Source organism: Peromyscus maniculatus, chromosome 1 (genome assembly GCF_049852395.1).
Source record: "Peromyscus maniculatus bairdii isolate BWxNUB_F1_BW_parent chromosome 1, HU_Pman_BW_mat_3.1, whole genome shotgun sequence".
NCBI lineage: Eukaryota > Metazoa > Chordata > Mammalia > Rodentia > Cricetidae > Peromyscus > Peromyscus maniculatus.
The window spans coordinates 3,452,788-3,472,784 of record NC_134852.1 but is presented as its reverse complement, the minus strand read 5'-3'; the positions used below and the strand labels follow the sequence as shown (position 1 = coordinate 3,472,784).

The 19,997-nt window shown below is 39.5% G+C and overlaps 1 pseudogene; it reads left to right on the top strand.

The window, feature by feature from the left end:
* Positions 1–4,683, top strand: part of LOC107400398 (vomeronasal type-2 receptor 116-like) — an 88,066-nt pseudogene extending 83,383 nt beyond the window's left edge.
* Positions 4,684–19,997: the final 15,314 nt, after the last annotated feature.

The window sequence follows — 19,997 nt, the reverse complement described above, 5'->3', positions numbered from 1 at the left end:
ATACGCTTATGGATTTTCTGCTATATTTTCAATGTCTTAATAATGTCCATATTTCTATACACTTTTAATTTTTGATATATATATATTTAATCTCTTTATATCATCACATTACCATTCACACTCCCTATCTAATATATTCTGATCATGATTTTGCACTCCCCCAACTCCTCTCAGATTCTCCCCATCTCCATGTCCACCCAATTCCACACCCTGTCTTTCTCTCTTTTTTTAAAAAAAGATAAAACAAAATCACAACAAACCAAACCAAACAACAATTAAATACTCACTCTGTCACACATGCACACACAAACCCCAAAAGCATAAAACACAAAGTTGGAAATCAAAGTATAAAGGAAAAGTCCATTAAGGCCAGAAGAAAATAGAGGAAAAAATGTCTATTCATCTCCATATTTTGGCCCACTATTATGGCAGCTTTAATGGAGGCCAGACTGGTCCTAGGGACCCCAGGATTCCCAACAGCTCCAGGCTGCGCTATCTCCCCTGGGCTCCATATTCCAGCCCACAACTTCAGCAGAAGACTTCTGCTTCACCAATGGCCAGGTTGGTTCTAGGGACCCTAGCATTCCCTTCACTCAGATCCATTATCCAGCAAACAGCTCTGGCAGTTCCTAGGAACCACAGGTCAGGCTCTGCCGCTGCTGGCTAACACTCCTTAAAGCATGTCCTGCAGCCCAAGACTGTACTCCCTCCTCTGGGCTCCATAATCCAGCCCACACCTTAGGCAGAAGACTTCTGTTTTACCTCAGGCCAGGCTGGTTCTGGAGTCCCAAGGGAAGACACTGCCCACTGCTAGCCAACACTCACCAAAGCTGCCCCACCAGCCCCCACTGCACACCATCTGTATCCCCTATCCCAGCCTGCAACCTCTACAGAAAACTTCTGCCTTATTGGAGCCTATGCAATACTAGGAATCCCAGATAGTAAGCAGATACCCAGAACACAAGAGGCCACTTAGGTTATTGGAACACAGAGGCCAGATTGATATTCAAATCCCACAGGTCTTGCAGGCCACAAAACCCCACTGGAGATACCCTATAAACTGCCTAGTCACCAGAATCGCTGGCCACTTAGGCCAGAAGACCAAAGAGGAAACAGAATCCAATCCAAGAAACGAAACACCCATTCAAAAGACAGTCAGGAATTAACATCTAAAGATGTATAATGTACAAACCTAGATGCCTAAATGCCAGTGTAAGAATACAATCAACAACAGAAAGGGCAATATGGCACCACCGAGCCCAGCTACCCTATAACAGAAAGACCTGAACATTCCAACAGTGCTGAAGTACAAGAAAGCAACCTTAAAAACAACTTTATGAAGATGATAGAGGGAATGAAAAAATCCCTTGACAAAATTGAGGAAAAGAATATAAAAAAAACTGGAGGAAATTGATAAATTCTTTAAAGAATGTCAAAGAAGACAGGAAAATACAAACAAGCAGGTGACAGAAACTACTTAAGACCTGAAAATGGAAGAGAAGCAATGAAGAAAACACGGAGGAAATTCTGGAAATCAAAAATCTGGGTAAGTGAACAGGAACTACACATGCAAGCATCACCAACAGAATTCAAGAGAGGGAAGAGAGAATTTCAAGTGATGAAGATACAATACAAGAAATATATTCCTTGATCAAAGGAAATGTTAAATCGAAAAATTCCTAACATAAAACATCTAGGAAATTTGGGAATCTATGTAAAACCAAACTAAGAATAATAATACTAGAATAAGAATACCAGCTTAAATGGTTAGAAAATAAATTCAAGAAATTCTTAGAAGAAAATTTTCCTAACCTAAGGAAGGACATGTCCATACAGGTACAAGAAGTCTACAGAACACCAAAGAGATTGGACCAGAAAAAATATCTCCAAGCTATATAATTATCAAACCCTAAACATACAGAACAATGTTCTAATACAACTATTAGAAGCCCAAAAAGAAAAAAATACCAAGTAACATATAAAGGCCCACCCATTAGAATACACCCAACTTCTTAATGGAGACTCTGAAAACCAGAAGAGTCAGGAGAGACGTTATGTAGAGTCTAAGAGAACACTGATGCCAGCCCAGACCACTATATCCAGCGAAACTCCCAATCAGCTTAGATGGAGAAAACCAGATATTTCATGACAAAGTCACAATTAAATAATATCTACCCACAAATCCAGCCCTAGAGAAGGTACAGGAAGCAAAACTCCAATCAAAACTCCAAGGAGGTTAACTACATCCACTACATTATGTCAATAGATAATCTCATACCAACAAAAAACCAAAGAACAGACACACACAGACACAGACACACAGACACACACACACACACACACACACACACACACACACACACACACACACACACACTCTAAACCCACCACCACCACCATGAAAACAGGAATTAACAATCATTGATCATTAATATTTTTTAATATTAATGGACTCAATTTCCCAATAAAAAGACATAGGTAAGAGAATGAATATGAAAACAGAATCTATCGTTTTGCTGCATACAAGAAACACACCAAACCCCAAATACAGACATTAACTCTGAGTAAAATGTTGGAAAAAGGTGTCTACATAAAAAGTGGAGAGATCTCATACCAGTGACTTTACAGTTCATTGAAAGCTTTAGTACAAAAAGAAGCAAGAACACCCAAGAAGAGAAGATGGCAAAAATAATCAAATTGCAGGCTGAAATCAATAAAATAGAAACTAAGAGAAGAATACAGAGATTCAATGTAACACAGAGTTGGTTTTTGAGAAAATCAACAAAATAGATATACTGCCATCCAAACAAATTAAAAGGCAGAGAGGTAATACCCAAATTAACAAAATCAGAAATGACAAGGGGAGGGCATAACAACAGACACCAAGGAAATTCAAAGAATCACTAGGTCATACTGTACTCAAAAAAAAAAAAATTGGAAAATCTAAGAGACATGGATATTTTTTTCTGGATAGATGCAACTTAGTAAAATTAAATCAAGATCACATGAGAAAAGGAAGAAACAAGTGCTAGAGAGGACCACAGAAATCCACAGAGATACGCCCACAATAGACTGCTGGCAATGGTCGAGAGACAATCTGAACTGACCTACTCTGCTGATGGGATGGCCAAATACCCTAATAGTCATGCTAGAAACCCCATCCAACAACTGAGGGATCTGGATGCAGAGATCCATGGCTACTCCATGGGTGGAGTACCGGGAGTCTAATTAGTAAGAAAGAGGAGGGTTTGTATGAGCGAGAATTGTTGAAACCAAGGTTGGATAAAGCACAGGGACAAATAGCCAAATGAATGGAAACACATGAACTATGAACCAAAGGCTGAGGGGCCCCCAACTGGATCAGGCCCTCTGAATAGGTGAGACAGTTGATTGGCTTGATCTGTTTGGGAGGCAACTAGGCAGTGGGACCGGGTCCTGTGCTCATTGCATGAGTTAGCTGTTTGAAACCTGGGACTTATACAGGGACGCTTGGCTCAGTCTGGGAGGAGAGGACAGGACCTGTCTGGACTAAGTCTACCAGGTCAATCTCAGTGCTCAGGGGAGGCTTTGCCCTGGAGGAGTTGGGAATGGGGGGTAGGCTGGGGGGAAGGGGAGGGTGCAGGAGGTGGGAGAACAAGGGAATCCATGTCTGATATGTAGAACTGAATGGTATTGTAAAATAAAATAAAATGAAAAACAAAGACCAGATAAACAATTTAAATAATCTATAACCTTTAAGGAAATAGAAGTAGTCATTAAAACTCTCCCAAGCAAAAAAAAAGCACAGTGCCAGACCTTGAAGAAGAGCTATACCAACATACCTCACATTATACCACAAATTAGAAACAGAAGGAAAATTGCTAAATTCATTTTCTGAGATCATGGTCACTCTGATACCCAAAACATGAAAAGAGTCAAGAAAGAAAGAGAATAACAGACCAATTTTCCTTTTGAATTCAGGTGCAAATACAATAAAATTCTTGCAAATAGAATCCAAGAACATATGAAAAGGATCATCAATCACGATCAAGTAGGCTTCATCTCAGAGATTAAGCGATCTTTCTACATATGCAAATCAATAAATATAATCACCATATAAACAAACTGAAAGAAAGAAAATTGTATATGATTATCTCATTGGATCCTGAAAAGTCCTTTGGCAAAATCCAACACCCTTCATAAGAAAAGTCTGGGAGAGATTAGGGATACAAGGAGCAAACTTAATCTTCACAAAGGCAATTTACATCAAATCTGTAGCCAACATCAAAATAAATGGAGAGAAATTCATGAAATTCCACTAATTTCAGGAATAAGACAAAGTTGTGTACTTCCTCTGTAACTACTCAGTATAGTACTTGAAGTTCTAGCTAGAGCAATAAGACAACTGAAGGAGATAAAGGGCATACAAATTGAAAAGGAAGAATTGGAAGTGTCAGTATTGGCATATGATATGACAGTATACATAATTGATGCCAAAATTCTGCCAGGGACCTCCTCGAGCTGATAAACCCTTTAGGATTGTGGCTGGGAACAAGTTTCATTAAAAAATTCAGTAGCTCTCCTCTTTACAAATTACAAAGTGTTTGAGAAAGAAATCAGGGAAACAACACCCTTCACTATAGCCATAAACCATATAAAATCTTTTGGGGAAACACTAACCCAGCAAGTGAAAGACTTGCATAACATGAAATTCAAGTGTTTGAAGAACAAAATGAAGACTATCTAAGAAGATGGAAAGATTTCTTATGCTCATGGTTCAGTATGTTCAACATAGGAAAACATAGCCATTTTACCAAAAGCAATCCATACAAAATTGCAACACAATCTCAGTCTTTACAGAGTTGAAAAGATAAGACTCAATTTCATATGGCAAAGCAAAAAACTGGGATAGGTTAAACAATCTTGTACAATAAAAGAACTGCTGGAGGTATCACCATCCCTGATTTAAACCTGTACTACAGAACTATAGTAGTAAACCCCATAAAGTATTGGCATAAAAACAGATAGGTTCATCAATGGAATCTAATGGAAGACCCAGACATAAATGCACACTCATATGCATACCTTAATTTTGATAAAGAAGCCAGAGAGGCACAATGGAAAAAGAAAACATCGTTCACAAATGGTACTTATTTCACTGGATGTCTGCGTGTGAAAGAACACAAATAGATTTATAGTCATCATCCTGCATAGAACTCAAATGAATCAGACCTCAACATAAAAGCAGACTCACTGTAAAAGAAAACAAATTCACTGAACTTAACAGAAGAGGAAGTGGGGAGTATCCTTGAAGCCACTGGCACAGGAGGTGCCTTCTTAAACAGAGAACCCATACCACAAGCCCTAAGATCAATAACTAATATCTGGGATCTAATAAAACTGAAAAGCTACTCTAAGGCAAAGATACCATATATAGGAGAAAATGGCAGTCTACAGATGGGAAAATGTTTTCACCAACTTTACATAAAACAGAGGGCAAATATCCAAATGATATAAAGAACTAAAGAAACTAGACATCAACAAACCAAATAGGCAAATGAAAAGATGAGGTCTGAAAGTAAACAGAGAATTCTCAATAGAGGAAACCAAAATGGCTGAGAAACATCCAAAAAGTGTTTAACATTCTTAGCCATCATGGAAATGCAAATCAAAAAGATTTCGAGATTCCATCTTACACCAGTCAGAATGGCTATGATCAATCACACAAGTGCCTACTTATGCTAGTGAAGACACAGAGCAAGGAGAACACACTTCCATGCTGGTGGGAGTGAAAATTTGTACAGCCACTATAAAATCAATATAGTGATTCTTCAGAAAATTGGGAACTGACCTACCTCAAGCCACAGATATACCACTCTTGGGCATAAACCCAAAAGATCCTCCATCCTCCCATAAAGAGTCTTGCTCAACCCTGATCACAACAGTGTTGTTCATAATAGCTAGACACTGGAAACCCTCTATATATATCTTAACCAAAGACTGAATAAAGAAAATGTGGCACATTTACACAACGTAGTATTATTCATCTGTTAGAAAAAAAATGACATCATGAAATTTGTTGGTAAATGGACAGAACTAGGAAAAAACCCATACTTTGTGTGGTAATCCAGAACCAGAAAGACAAACATGATATGTACTCACTTATAAGTGGACATTAGCTGTTAAGGATAATCTCACTACAATCCCCAGACACACAGAGGCTAAGTAACAAGAAGAGTTCTAGAGGTGACAAATGGATCTTCCTGGGAAAGGGAAATGTAATTGATTTTTGTGGGTGTTCTGGGTGCAGATGGAGATGAGAATTGGAGGGATGAGGTGCAGAGTGGGGGACACAGGAAGAGAGTAGAAGGAGAGACTGTTGGAATAGGTGGATATATAGGGAAGTATGTGGAAATCTGGTGCAGTGGAGACTTTCTTGAAGCTATGAGGTTAACCCTTGAGAGGATACCTAGTAATGTAGGAAATGGAGTGTGGTGCGTTTACCCACCAACCCCACAGCTCCCCAGAGTTTTCTTGAGTGTGAGCAGCAGGAAATATTAGATAGAAAGATTTATTGCAGAGAATCTTGTGGAGATAATCAGATAGAAAATAAAGAATAGCTTCGAGAAGGCCTGGAACCTTTTCCAATGAGCCCTGACTGTCTCTGGTCCAGGGTTTTATAGATACGCCAAGGGGTGCAGCAGCACAGGAAAGTGCAGACCATCTCAGACACCTGCACTCAGGCCCGTGGTCCTAATCATCCTCTATGCGGTCCTGCTGGGTAAAGCCACGAGGAACCTGAAAACAGGCTCCCACAATGGAACCTTACCCATGCATCTTATTTCACCAGGCTAGGCTCTCATTGTTGGGAATTGGACACCAATCAGCAACCAAACTTTTCATCAACAAATGGCCCTGTCAACAAGCTGTGCTGGGGTAATGGTGACTCAAAGCTTATGGGATGGCCAATCAGTGACTGATCTGTCTTGAGGCTCAAGTCATGAGAAACATCCCATAGTTGACACTGCCTGGATGGCCAGGAACATGAAGCTGAATTCTCAGAGTCTTAGAAGAGAACCACACACTACTTAAAAGAAAAAAGAAATAAGGAAACAAAGAAAAAAGTCAATGAAATGATTTCTAATCATATTCTGATATAATCATTGATTGGTGCCTAGCCCAATGATCATCAGGAAGACCTACTCCAGCAGCTTATGAGATGCAGAGATCCATAGTTAAACTTTATAGGAAGTTTGGTAAACTACACAGAAGAGGAGGAGGAAGGATTGTAGGAGCCAGAGAGGTTGAAGTCACTAGGAGAAAATGGCCCAAAGAATCACATAAACAGGACTCATCATGGCTCACAGAAACTGAAACAGCAATCAGAGATCCTCCATGGGACTGTGCTAGGCCTTCTGAATACATGCTGTGTTTTTTTAGCTTGGGATTTTTGTGAGACTCATAACAGTTGGAAGTGGAGGTATCTTTTGCCTGCACATGGGACTCTTTTGTCCTACTGGATTGTCTGGTCCAGCCATGATATGAGAGTTTATGCTAAGTCTTATTATGTTATGCATCTTGTTATGTCAAGTTCAGTTCATATCACGCAGAAGCCTGTCATTTTTGGAAGGAAACTGAAAAACAGTGGATCTGTGGAAGAAGGGGAGTTTGAGTGAGTGGGTGGAGGGAAGGGTAGGAAGGCTGTGCTCAAGATTTATTGTATAATTTTTAGCGTTATCCTAAAATTTAAATAAAGTTAAAAATAAAGCTATGATAGGCTCACAAGACTATGGGTGTAAGGGAGTAAACTCCAGTGGTTTGAATGAAAATGTCCCCCCTTACATCACATATTTGTATGACTTGCCCCCAGTTAGTGGAGCTATTTGAAAATAGGATTAGGAGATCTGGACCTTTTGAGACAGGGCTGTTGCTGTAGAAAGGTTTTAAGGTTCTTGCCATTCACAGCGTGTCTCCCTGTCTCCTACTTGTGGATCAGTATGTAAAGTCTCAATTGTTCCTGTTGTCATGCTGTCTTAGTTTAATTTCTACTGTTGTGACGAGATATCATAACCAAGACAACTAATAAAAGAAAGAATTTAACCTGCAGGCTCACAGTTCCAGATGGAGAACATGGCAAGCTGCAGGATGGAAGGATGGAGCTGGAAAAATAGCTGAGAGCTAACATCTGATCTATAGGCATGGAGAGAGAGAGAGAGAGAGAGAGAGAGAGAGAGAGAGAGAGAGAGAGAGAGAGAGAGAGAGAGAGAGAGAGAGAATTGGGAATGAAGCAGGCTTTAAAGCACCATTTCCACCCTCAATAACAGACCTCCTTAAATAAGGCCACATTTCTTAATACTTCCCGAACAGTTTCACAACTGTAGACCAAGTATTCAAACGTATGAACCTATGGGGGCCATTCTCACTTAACCTACCACACATGCTTCTCTTCTGCCCTCATGGACTCTTAACAGTCTTAAATAGTTAGCTAATTAAATATCTTCTTTCATAAGTTGCTTGGTTATGGTGCCTTTTCATAGAAGTAGAAAAGAAACCAAGACAAAGTTTATTATGAAATGAATTATACAGCACTGGTGTGGGAAGAGTGATTTTCTGTAGGCAATCATGCTCACATTGGTTCAAGAATACAAAGCAGGTATGAATTTTAAATCAAGAATGTGTTATTTCAGTGGGAAAAATGAATTACAATGTGTTGTTTTCTAACAGTTGGAAGGAAGAGGATTGTCTTTACAGATGTGAATTGATTGCAGTTCACTTATAGATATTTTTCCTTTGCTTGGACATTGCAGATGTGGAGAGCTGTGATGTTTTCTGCATGATTGACATGTACCGGTCTCATTGGAAATCTCATTCTCTGGGCATTGCTTCCAGTCATAGCAACAGGCAGCCTCCCCCTCTCAGTGGGTTTTCCTGAATCAAGGATGACATCTCTCACTGCACACAGACTGAGGAATCTGAGAATAATAAAATGAATGTTAGCAAAGGGTCATGTTTTATGGAACCTCCAGTAGAATGTTTTTGAATATAGAATTATTAATTTATTTATGTTGATATTTCTAAATGCAGATAGTTGAACTTTTTATTGCTAAGGTGAGTCATTCAGAGGCCCATGTAGTAAAAGCTTGACCCTAATAACATCACTGTGTTGAAAAATTGTTGAAAGATTATGAGATGAGGCATAAAAGTAAGAATTTAGGTCCTTGTTAGCATGTCTTGGTGAAACTACAAACCTATTGTCTCTTGACTCCTGGATAGAAAGGAAAATAAATTTTTTTTCATTCATGGTAAGTATTCATTTTGTCTTCCATGGTAGTGGTTCATCTTAGAATCACCGTGGAAACCAATCTAAGAGAACTACTGTGAAAGGTTTTCTACATTAGGTTACTGCTGTGTGATGTCCTGTATGTTGTGAATATATGTTGCTATGATTGATTGATAAATGAAACACTGATTGGCCAGTAGCCAGGCAGGAAGTATAGGAGAGGTGGGACAAACAGAGAAGAGCAGCTGGGAGGTGGAAGCCAAGGAGAGATGCCAGCCTGCTGTCCAGGGAGCAACATGTAAAGGCAAAAGGTAAAGCCACAGAACACATGGCAACATACAGATTAACAGAAATGGGCTGAGTTCAGTGTAAGAGCTAGTCAATGGTAGGCCTGAGCTAATGGTCCTGGAGTTTAATTAATGTAAGTTTCTGAGGGATTATTTTATAAGTGGTTTCAGGGACCATGGTGCTAGGCAGGACTGGAGAAAACTCCAGCTACAGGTTAAATGAGGTAAAAAAAACTCTCTAAAGTGGGTGACCTCGAGTTATTTATTGGTCCTGGTCCCTAATGAATGTAAAGGAAGAAAGAATGATAACAGTGGCATTCAGCTATCTCTGCATCCTGACGGTTGATGCAATGTGAACAGCTATCTCTACCACCTAAAAATATGACTTCCTGCAGTGAGTGAATATACCTTCAAACTGTGACCCAAGGAAAACCTCCAATACTGCAAAGAGCAAAACAAACAAGTAACACATTTAAATATTTCCATCATGCTCTTCTGTCTTGACAGGGGCCTAGAAGCAAAAGGCCAACTGACCATTGACTGAAACCTTTCAAGATGGGTCCAAAATAAATCTTTTGTCAGATGATCTATGACAATGATGAAAGTCATCCTGAAAGAGATACAGTATATAGTATATTAAATAAATGGTCAGATTGGAAAATAAATACTTCATTCAGAAAAATTATATATGAAGACAGTCCTCTATATTGGTGGTCATTATGTGTTTATAAATTGGTCCTGTGTGGGCAGGAAAGGGTCATAACACACAGAAATACATGTTTTGAAATTTATATACAGGTCAAAATAATGGAGTAAGATGAAACTCACCTCTGTTAATCCTGTGGCCCACTGTATCAAGTGAGAAGATAAGGACAATTTCTGGGCCTCTGGATCATTTGGAGAAAATGTTCCTACTTTTGCATTTATCCAAAGACCTTTTGGGAATTTCCGAAAATTAAGAATGTCATATTCTGCATGTGATTTTCTTTTCCAATCCAGGACCACCTGGTCTCCAGCATGATTGATGAGTTTAGTGTTCTTTAGAAAAGGGCTCAGCTGGAAGAGATGCATGCTCTTATGTTACATAAACTCCAGAGATGTACAACAGAGGCAGAATTAGGCAGCATCTCTTCTTGATTTTAATCCCTATTGTGAAAAACACCTTTAACATAGGTATCACTCATATCAATCAAATTATACCCAAGGATATTGGAAACATCATTATGGTTCTAAAATATTCCAATCAGTTCTATTAGAAATCTTAGAACCCAGCACTCCTAAGTCATATATGCACATGGAGAAAACTCCCACCTTCTGTCAAAATATATTCATACCTGGGCCTGAGAGATGGCTCTGAGGTTAAGAGCACCAACTGCTCTTAGAGAGGACTGGGGTTCAATTCCAAGAACCCACATGGCAGCTCACAACTGTCTGTAACTCCAGTGCCAGGGGACCTGACCCCCTCACCCAGATATACATGCAGTCAAAACACTAATCTTCATAAAACAAAATAAATAAAATAAAAAAGAGTATTTAATCACATCAATTAAGTTTTGAAAATATTGAGATTTTCACTATGTGAAACGAATGGTTTTATGAGTGTTCATTTATGTAACATAAGCATTTTAGAAGTATCCTTGTCCATTGTGACAATTCTCTGTCTGTGTCTTTTCTGCTGTGTGAAATCTCTGGGGTTAATGGACTTTTATTATTGAAAAATATTGTATGACCCTTTGCAATACAACTACATATGGAAGATAAGCAGACTCCTCCTTGCACAGTCTCTCTCATAGATTTTGACAAAATAATCTAAACTATGCATTGTCTAGTTTTAGGGCATTTATAAACCCTTAGAGTGGCATGTTGCTAATGTTATAATACTACAGAGTTCCCTTACCTGCCATGGGAAGAATACCATCTCATTTCCTTTTCCAGGAGTTTGAAATTGTACTTGGTTGAGAGTCATCTCATGTAGACTGCGGGCCACAGCATACACTGCATTGTACACATTGTAACTCTCTTCACTCATGGCCATATCAAACCTGTTCCCTGGCAAGAATCCCAAGAAGGTATACACAGACAGTTATGCACAATTTTACAGTCTTCCCTCAAAAAGGAGCAATTGAAGAATGAATGCTACAATTATGAAGATAAATGTCTTGTGGGTATTTGTAAGGATTGGCTGTCTGGATAAAATCTGTAAAATTAATGATCTTCTCCTTATGGTGTGAAAAATAAGGGTCCCATGCAATGTGTCTAACAGGAAAAAGTTATCAAATTTGAAATGATCCAAGTGTGAGTTCAGGACCCAGACTTTCCATGTGAGTAACTTCTGCTTTATATTTACTATTAAGATCAACAGAGAATCAGTGTCCCCATAGATAATAATCACATTTGCTGATGATTCCAGGATTTGCACCTGATTTTTCCAGGGTGTGGTCAGAAATGAACCTCTGATAGCTAGGATTATTTCCACAAATGCTATGCAGACTCCCCTTTCTCCAGCTCACTTCTAAAATCTGATAGAATCTGGGCACCTTTGTCATCATCTATGATGAACAGCCCAACCCAGTTCCAGTGGAAATTAATCATCAATGATACAATGCCAAGTGTCAGAGATGTGTCCTTGGGGGCCACCTGGTACAGGGAAGAAAACCTTTGTTCACTCAGGGTAGCATCAAAGGGCCCAAAAGTAAGCTGTAGGGAGAAACAATCAGAAAGAAGAAAATTGTCATAAAAATCAACTCAAATGCACAGCAATGGTTTGAATGATTTAGGGCAATCCTGATTTGAAGTTCAAATCTCTCTTCCTATGGGTTTATGAGAACATACAATGATGTTCTTCTGTCAGCTCAGCAGCTGCACATGAATCTACTGATACTTTAATTAGTGTCTTCAGCCCCACAGCCCCATAGTCACAGCCACTCAGGCTGTAGCTTTGAGGGACTTTCAGTCCCCGGGCCTTGGTACATGGTGGTTGTTCTACGTAAGTTTAAACTAAGATACTACCATTTTATTTACTAATAAAGACTCAAAAATCAGATGTGAGGGTAAAATCTGTTAAATTAGAGAGACTGAGAAACATCCATCTGACCTTCCTGTTTCACTGGAAGAGACATGTCTCTCCATTTGTCCCAAAGCAAAACAAAGCACGAAATTCTGCATCACTCCCTACCCCTTCCTGTGATGTCTCTTTGTCTATATTCCTGATTCATCTGAATGCTCTATGGCTAATTCTATTCAACTAGTTGCAGGCTGAGATCCCTGAACCAGGGCTGATTTTAATTAATTAATGTACAGATACTACAGTGTGATTGAGGTCCTGCAGAAATATAAACAATATCCAGAGGTTTAATAGTGGTGTGTCTGCTCTAGCCTTCCTTCTCCTTCTCTCTCTTCTAAGCTACAAAAATATAGATGTGTCATCAACTATGTCAGCTTTATTTCCCTATCCATGAAGAGTTACTCAAGCTTTCCCTCTTTCCCTCACAGACAGCTGAAATGTTACCAAGCTGAGCCGACATCATGTCCTATTCCTGTGGTAATCTGTCCACTTTCATCTCTGGTTTTATTTTTTTTAATTATTATATACTTATGTGGAATGTCTGTTTTCTATTGTGTTTCTCTGTCTCTTAAGAGTTTTAAAGTTTTCATTATAGAGTATATTGACTTCTTTGTTCAGATTTATTACTAGATAATTTTTGAGACTCTTGTGAATGGGAATATGTTTATGAATTTCTTCTCGGTGCATTCGTTATTGATGAATTGGAAAGATATTCATTTGAGCAGTCAATTTTCTCTCTGCCAAAATTGCTGAATCAGTTGATCATTTCTAGATTATTTTCTGTAGAACTTTTGGCATCACAAATATGGGCAGTTTGACTTCTTTTTCTCTGTGTCCTCTCTGACTTCCTTCTCTTGCCTTATTGCTGCAGGTAGTACTCCAACCACAGTCCTGTAAAAGAGTTGGGAGAGTGGGCATCTCTGTCCTCTTCCTGGCTTCAGTGTTGTTGCTTCCTGCTTTTTGCCATGTGAGATCAGGTTGTCTGTGGGTTTTGTTCCATGATGCGATGGTAAAAGTTTACTTTGGGTCTTTTGCAGAACAATAAAATAAAATGCAGATGGTATTCCTCCCCTAGTGAACACTACAGCAGCTTCTCTGTAGATCATTGTGCACAGATGGTGAGAGGGTTCCTATTCTGAAAACCTGTGGGGCTTTTACCCACCACCCCCCAGCTTCCCAGAGTTTTCTTGAGTGCGAGCAGCAGGAAATATTAGATAGAAGGATTTATAGCGGAGAATCTTGCAGAGATAAACAGATAGAAAATAAAGGATAGCCTCGAGAGGGCCTGGAACCTATTCCAAAGGGCCCTGACTGTCTCTGGCCTAGGGTTTTTATAGAGACGCCAAGAGGGTGGAGCAAAAGACCTCCTCCCCCAGCACAGCCAAGTGCAGGCCATCTCAGACACCTGCACTCAGGCCCGTGGTCCTGATCATCCTCTATTCGGACCTGCTGGGTAAAGCCACGAGGAACCCCAGAACGGGCTCCCACATGAAAACCACTCAGCTTTAACTAAATATCACCTTGCATCCAGTTTCCTGTACCTTGAGGAAGATTATTGTGTCTCACCACAACTCTTAATAATAATCTAATCTCTGATACCCTGTAATTCTTCTTTAGAAATTGGTTGGTTTTTGAAGTAATCAAATAAGAATAGGTTAACTGTGGATGGGCTTCATATTATTTGGTTTCTTTAATAAATTACAGCCTGTGTCATGGCTTAGATAAAGAATAAAGTGTTGTAACAACAAGGCAAGGGTGTCTAAGATTGTCTGTAGTGGATTCCAAAAGACAATTCTTTCTCCATCCATTTCAGAGGATAAAAGACACAGTGAAACCTTTTTATCCTCAGTGTTCCAGGATCATGAGGTCTATCCATCTTTTGTAAGAAGATACAAATTTTTAATTCTGTGCTACAATCATGCTGGAAAAAGAATACGAGTAAATATTTGGGTGAGTTCTTGTAATTTTAAGAATGACGTGCCTTTATACAATTCCTTCAGTATAATATGGCGTATTTGTTGTTGTTGTATTCCTGTTTGGAGTCTGAAATTATCTTTTTAAGTTTAGCTCTCAGAACTCCATAATGTGTTCTATGTTCAGTCATATGTATCCTAAAACCAAGTTCATTTATCAGTGTGAGAAGACAAATGTGACTAGCTCCTTGATATCACATGCTCGTTTACATACATAAATGAATAGTAACTGTGGTTATATAAGGCTTCAAAGATATCAAGAAAGCAAGCAATTTTATCATGGAAAGGTTGATTGTTTCATGATATACACACATATTTTAGGGTTGTGTATTTTTGTGTTTGATTTTATTCTTTTATTAGAAAATTTAAATGTATATAATGATGAATTAAAATCAAACTCATCAAGATAGAAATGAAAGTACCCCTCTACAGGCTAGCTATGGTAACAACTGGTAAGGCAGGATATGCCTTATCTGCAGCAGTGGCATAAATGTTCTATTGGTAACTAATTACTTTCTTATTGGATTCAAGGTGTGCTCATTAGACAGAAATGCATGCCTGGTGATAGACTCTGGCCAAGATCCCCAAGGGCAAATCACTCCTATTAATTATCTAAGTGAACATAGTATCAAACATTCATATCTCCACATTTCCTGCTTAGTGCATCTCTAGACATCATTAGCGAAGCACATTTGTGCAGTGGAGAGTCGCTAACACAGATGCCCAGAAGTCATCAGAGTTCACAGAGTGAGTGTCAGTAGAATGGTCAGTCACATTTGGAAAAATATATCAACCCACTGACATAGGCTCAGGGACCACCACGAAGGAAGATAAGAACAGGTTTTCAAGAATCAGAGGTTACGGATCACCTGATCAAAGCAATATCTTCTGTACAAAATAGGACTGCTGTACTCATGAATTAATACAAACTGTGTTTGCCAGAACAAAGCCTGTAGATGAGCAATGCATTTAACCAAGAATGGAGATGGGAGTGGCTCCTTAATCCCCATGGCTGGGAAGCCACTGAACTGTGAAAGCCTCAAGAAGGAGAATCAGTTTTTGTTAAAGGTATGGCACCTGCTAGATCAACCATGTTGTAGTAAATGTCCTCCCAGCCATTAGTATATGGGCAACACATAGGGCACAGTGGCTTACATAAAATACAGAGGATAAAATGCTGGAGGCGAGGTAAGGGCTGGATCTGGGAGGACTTGGTGGTGAGTATGATGTAAATATGAGAGATTATATATTCAAAAAGTTAATCAAAATATTGTATAAACAGCAAAACCCACAGAACACCACAGCATACAAAATAACATTATTAAATAGAAAGAGAAGTCCATTTGGAGAAAAATTTAAACCTCAATTCTAAGAGAACACAATCAGTAATTTTGAATTTTCCAAAAAAAGATGATATACTAGTCTATTCATCCATATTTTGATTTTCATATAAGGCATAGTTTCTATTTAATAATATTTAATTATAGGATTCATTTCTGCCAGAGATAATTTTCTTATTCGTGAAGTCCTTTAAAGTTTCAAGTCATCATGTTATCCGCTTGCCTGATCTCCCACTCCCTCCCTGGTCCAGTTGGACCCTCCCATTTCCCTTTGTTCTCACCCCTCATTCCTTGCCCTCAGCCACTGTCCCACCCTCAGCCAGCTCATACAGATCCCACCCACTTCTCCTGTGCGGGACAATCCATGTGTCCCTCCCTGTCAGCTAGCCTCTCCAAAGCTGTGGGCTGCAGTCTGCCATCCCTTGCCCTACATCATGGGAGTGGGTAGAGGCAGGGTGCCGGGGAAGCTCTCAGGAATCCACAGGGATGAACCCAGCTTGGACTTCTGGCAGTGATGGAGTGGGTGCCTGGACTGGTCTACTCTGGTAACCGGTCTAGTGAATACCCTAACTGTGATCATAGGACCTTTACCCAGGGACTAATTGAGGCAGATGCAGGATTCCACAGCCAGGCACCAGGCTGAGCCCCGGGAATCCAGTCGGTGGGAGAGAGGAGGGATTCAGCGGATGGGGGTGGACAGTGAGATCATGATGGGAAGACATGCAGAGACGACAGTCCATATTGGTGAAGACCCATGAATTTTGGACTAGTGGCTTTGGAGCCCCCGTGGGACTAGAATAGGCCCTCTGGATATGGGGGAAAGTTGTTTAGCTCGAACTCTTTGGGGGACACCTGGGAGGGGGGCTGGGTATTGGTCCCTGGTGCATGGTCAGGCTTTTGGGAGCCCAGTGCTTGCTCTGTGGCACCTTGCGCAGCCTTGGTGAGGCCGGGAGTGGCTTGGACCTGCCTCTGCTGGGCATGCCAGGCTCTGCTGGCTCTCCATGGAGACTTTGATTTGGAGGATGTGGGGATAAGCAGTGGCTTGGGAGGGAGGGCCGGGGTGGGAGGAGGGAGGAGGTGGGACCTGTGGATGGTATGTAGGGTTAGTAGAAAATTTCTTAATAAAAAATGGGAAAAATAATTAAATTAAATGTGAAATGGAGACTGTGGTTTCCTTAATTTTTAAGTAAAAATCCTAATATAACTATTATGTAGTTTAAAACACTTTCCTTTATGAGAGGAATTAGAATTCTCAGAACAGAAAATCTACAAATACAACCACATAAAAGAAATTGAGGCCTAGATGAAAAGACATAGAAATGTCCAAACACTCTAATTTTTCTCAAATAAAAAAATTCAATAAGTGTTATATGAACACAAGCATTCAGATGCCGTGACTGTTAGTCTGATAGCCAAGATGCTAATTAGTGGGTAGCATGTCCAATATGGACATGTTGGACAAAGTTATTCATGTCTCAAACAAGAAAGAATGAAAAGACACAGTATTTTATCATGCTACTTAAAATGACACTTAGATCTTATGAATGACTTGTATCTGTGATTTTCCATTAAATATCTTCAGACTATTGTTTGCAATGAGTGCTGACACCATGGATACTGGAATATTGAGTAATTATATCCTAGGGACTGGAGAAGCAGCTGATGGAGTGATGAAATAATCACGTTCCCTTTGTTTCCCCAACTATAATCATTTGCTAGTTCTAGCGTGGCTTCTAAACTGCCATATTACCTGATCAACTTCTGTTTTTAGTAACAACATCAGATGTACTAAAAACTTATACCACAGCCAGCAAGATGTCTCACTGGCAAGAGACACAGACAGACCTGAGGCTCTGAGACCAACTCCAGGATCCCACAGTGACAGGAGAGGATAGATTCTGAGAACTACCCTCTGACTTTCACAGTCACACTTTAAGTGTCTGTATTTATACACAAATGCATGTGTGCACGTACGCACACATATACACACAAATTAAAAATTAATAAAAAATTTAAAACTAATGTCATATTAAGAGTGTGATTTCTTAGTTTTGCAAAAAAACACCTACCAGAAAAACTGTCATGTTAAATGATCAAATGTTAACAACAAAAACAACTTGGCGTAATTGGGAAAAGAACCTGAATTCTCATTATTTTCATTTTTACATAACACTCTAGTTTAATCAGAAAAGAAAATTTGATTGTGACGGGGAAAAGTAAAATTATTGTTATTTCCACTGAATGAAACTATAATGTTTAGAAAGTCTAAAATTTTTAACTAAACAGTGAATGATGAGCTGAGCAGGTCTGTATGACTTTCAGCAACCTAGGAGATCAACTGCTCCTGAATTCCAGTTGTCTCTCACCAGATTCCCTTCCTCAACCCCATTTCTCTTCACCCTGCCCACCTGACACCCCATTCCTGTCCCCCACCCACATTCCACCCATAAATTCTATTCTATTTCTCCCCCTGAAAGATTCATGCATTTTCCGAGAGCTTTCTTCTATACCTAACCTCTCTGGGTCCATGGATTATAGGTTGGTTATCATTTACCTAATGGTTAATGCCCACACATAAGTGAATACATTCTATATTTATCATGCTGGGAATAGATTATCACACTCAAGGTGTTTCTTTTTTCTAGTTATATGCATTTGCCTGTAATTTCATGATGCCTTTTTTTTGTTTTGTTGGTTTTGGAGACAGGGTTTTTCTGTGTATCTCTGGTTGAACTGGAACTTGCTCTGTAGACCTAGCTTTCGTGAACCCACAGAGATCCCTCTGCCTCTGCCTTATGAGTGCTGGGATTAAAGTCATACACCACCATTGCCCAGCTGATGATGTCATTTTTTTAAACAGCAGAGTAACACTCCATTGTGTAAATTTACCACATATTCTCTCATATGAAACACATACACACAGATGACTTGAACTTAGAAGGCAGCTACTTGTACTGAGTAAGAAAATCAATAGGAAATGAGTGACAAGTGTGGGTAATAAAGGAGAAATCATCAGTGAAGTACACGGGTACACACCTATGAAAACGCCACACTAAATCCCATTGTGTTATGCACTAATTTAAAACTAACAATAATTAGTAGAAAGAAAGCATTATTCTTGATTGCTGTGATCAATACAGATTCAGTTTTGAAACATGAATTTTCTCATTTTCATATGAACATCTACTCCCATCACATCTCTCTATATCCACATCGTACACAGTCTTAGGCAGCTCACCACAGAACTAGGGGGCCATGCATGTGTTAAATGTTGATTTTTTAAATATTCCACAAGATCCAGAGAACACCAGCCCTGTGTACCTCATCTCCAGGACTAAATAACATCTCTATTCTCCACACCAAGTAATTGCTCTATGTTTGTGCTGTTTGCTCTGTAGTCCATATCATCTAAAGGTGTTTCCTCAGCCCAAACTCATCAATGAGCTTTCCCACTGGCAATGCATATTCTAGAATGCAGCCACAATTATATGAGCATGACAATGGGATAAGAACAGCTTACACATTGAACACAGGCTTTATTCCCAGTTACTAATGGGTTCTAAGCTACTGGGCACAGTGCTGCTTTGGAGTCACTACTGGGTTTTGAGATAAGCATGAGCAAATTGATAAAAAAGGATTAAGTTGAAGGAATAGGTCATCAGAAGGAACTGACTTCAGAGAAGGAGGTCATGTTTTATAACCAAATACTCAACTTAGTTTCTCATGGATAATGATAGCCTGGGCATTTCTGGACACAATATAAGCCAAGGAATTTGTGGATTTTATCTGATTATTGGAGCATCACAAAATGGAGAGCAGGGATACTGGTTGGATATTTGGTCTCTGTGACTGACGTAGCATGGACCATACTGCTCATGATCTATGAATGGTGGATGCCATACACATGAGAGTGAGTCTCTCTTATTTGCACTTGGGAATAGAACACACAGTGTGTCCACATGAACTCTGATTGTCATGGGTCATTTCAGTTCTTTACCTTCACATCTAACCGTCCATCTTCTTATCCATTCTGCTGAGATCATTTCTAAAGGTGTTCAAACAAATAACTCATTG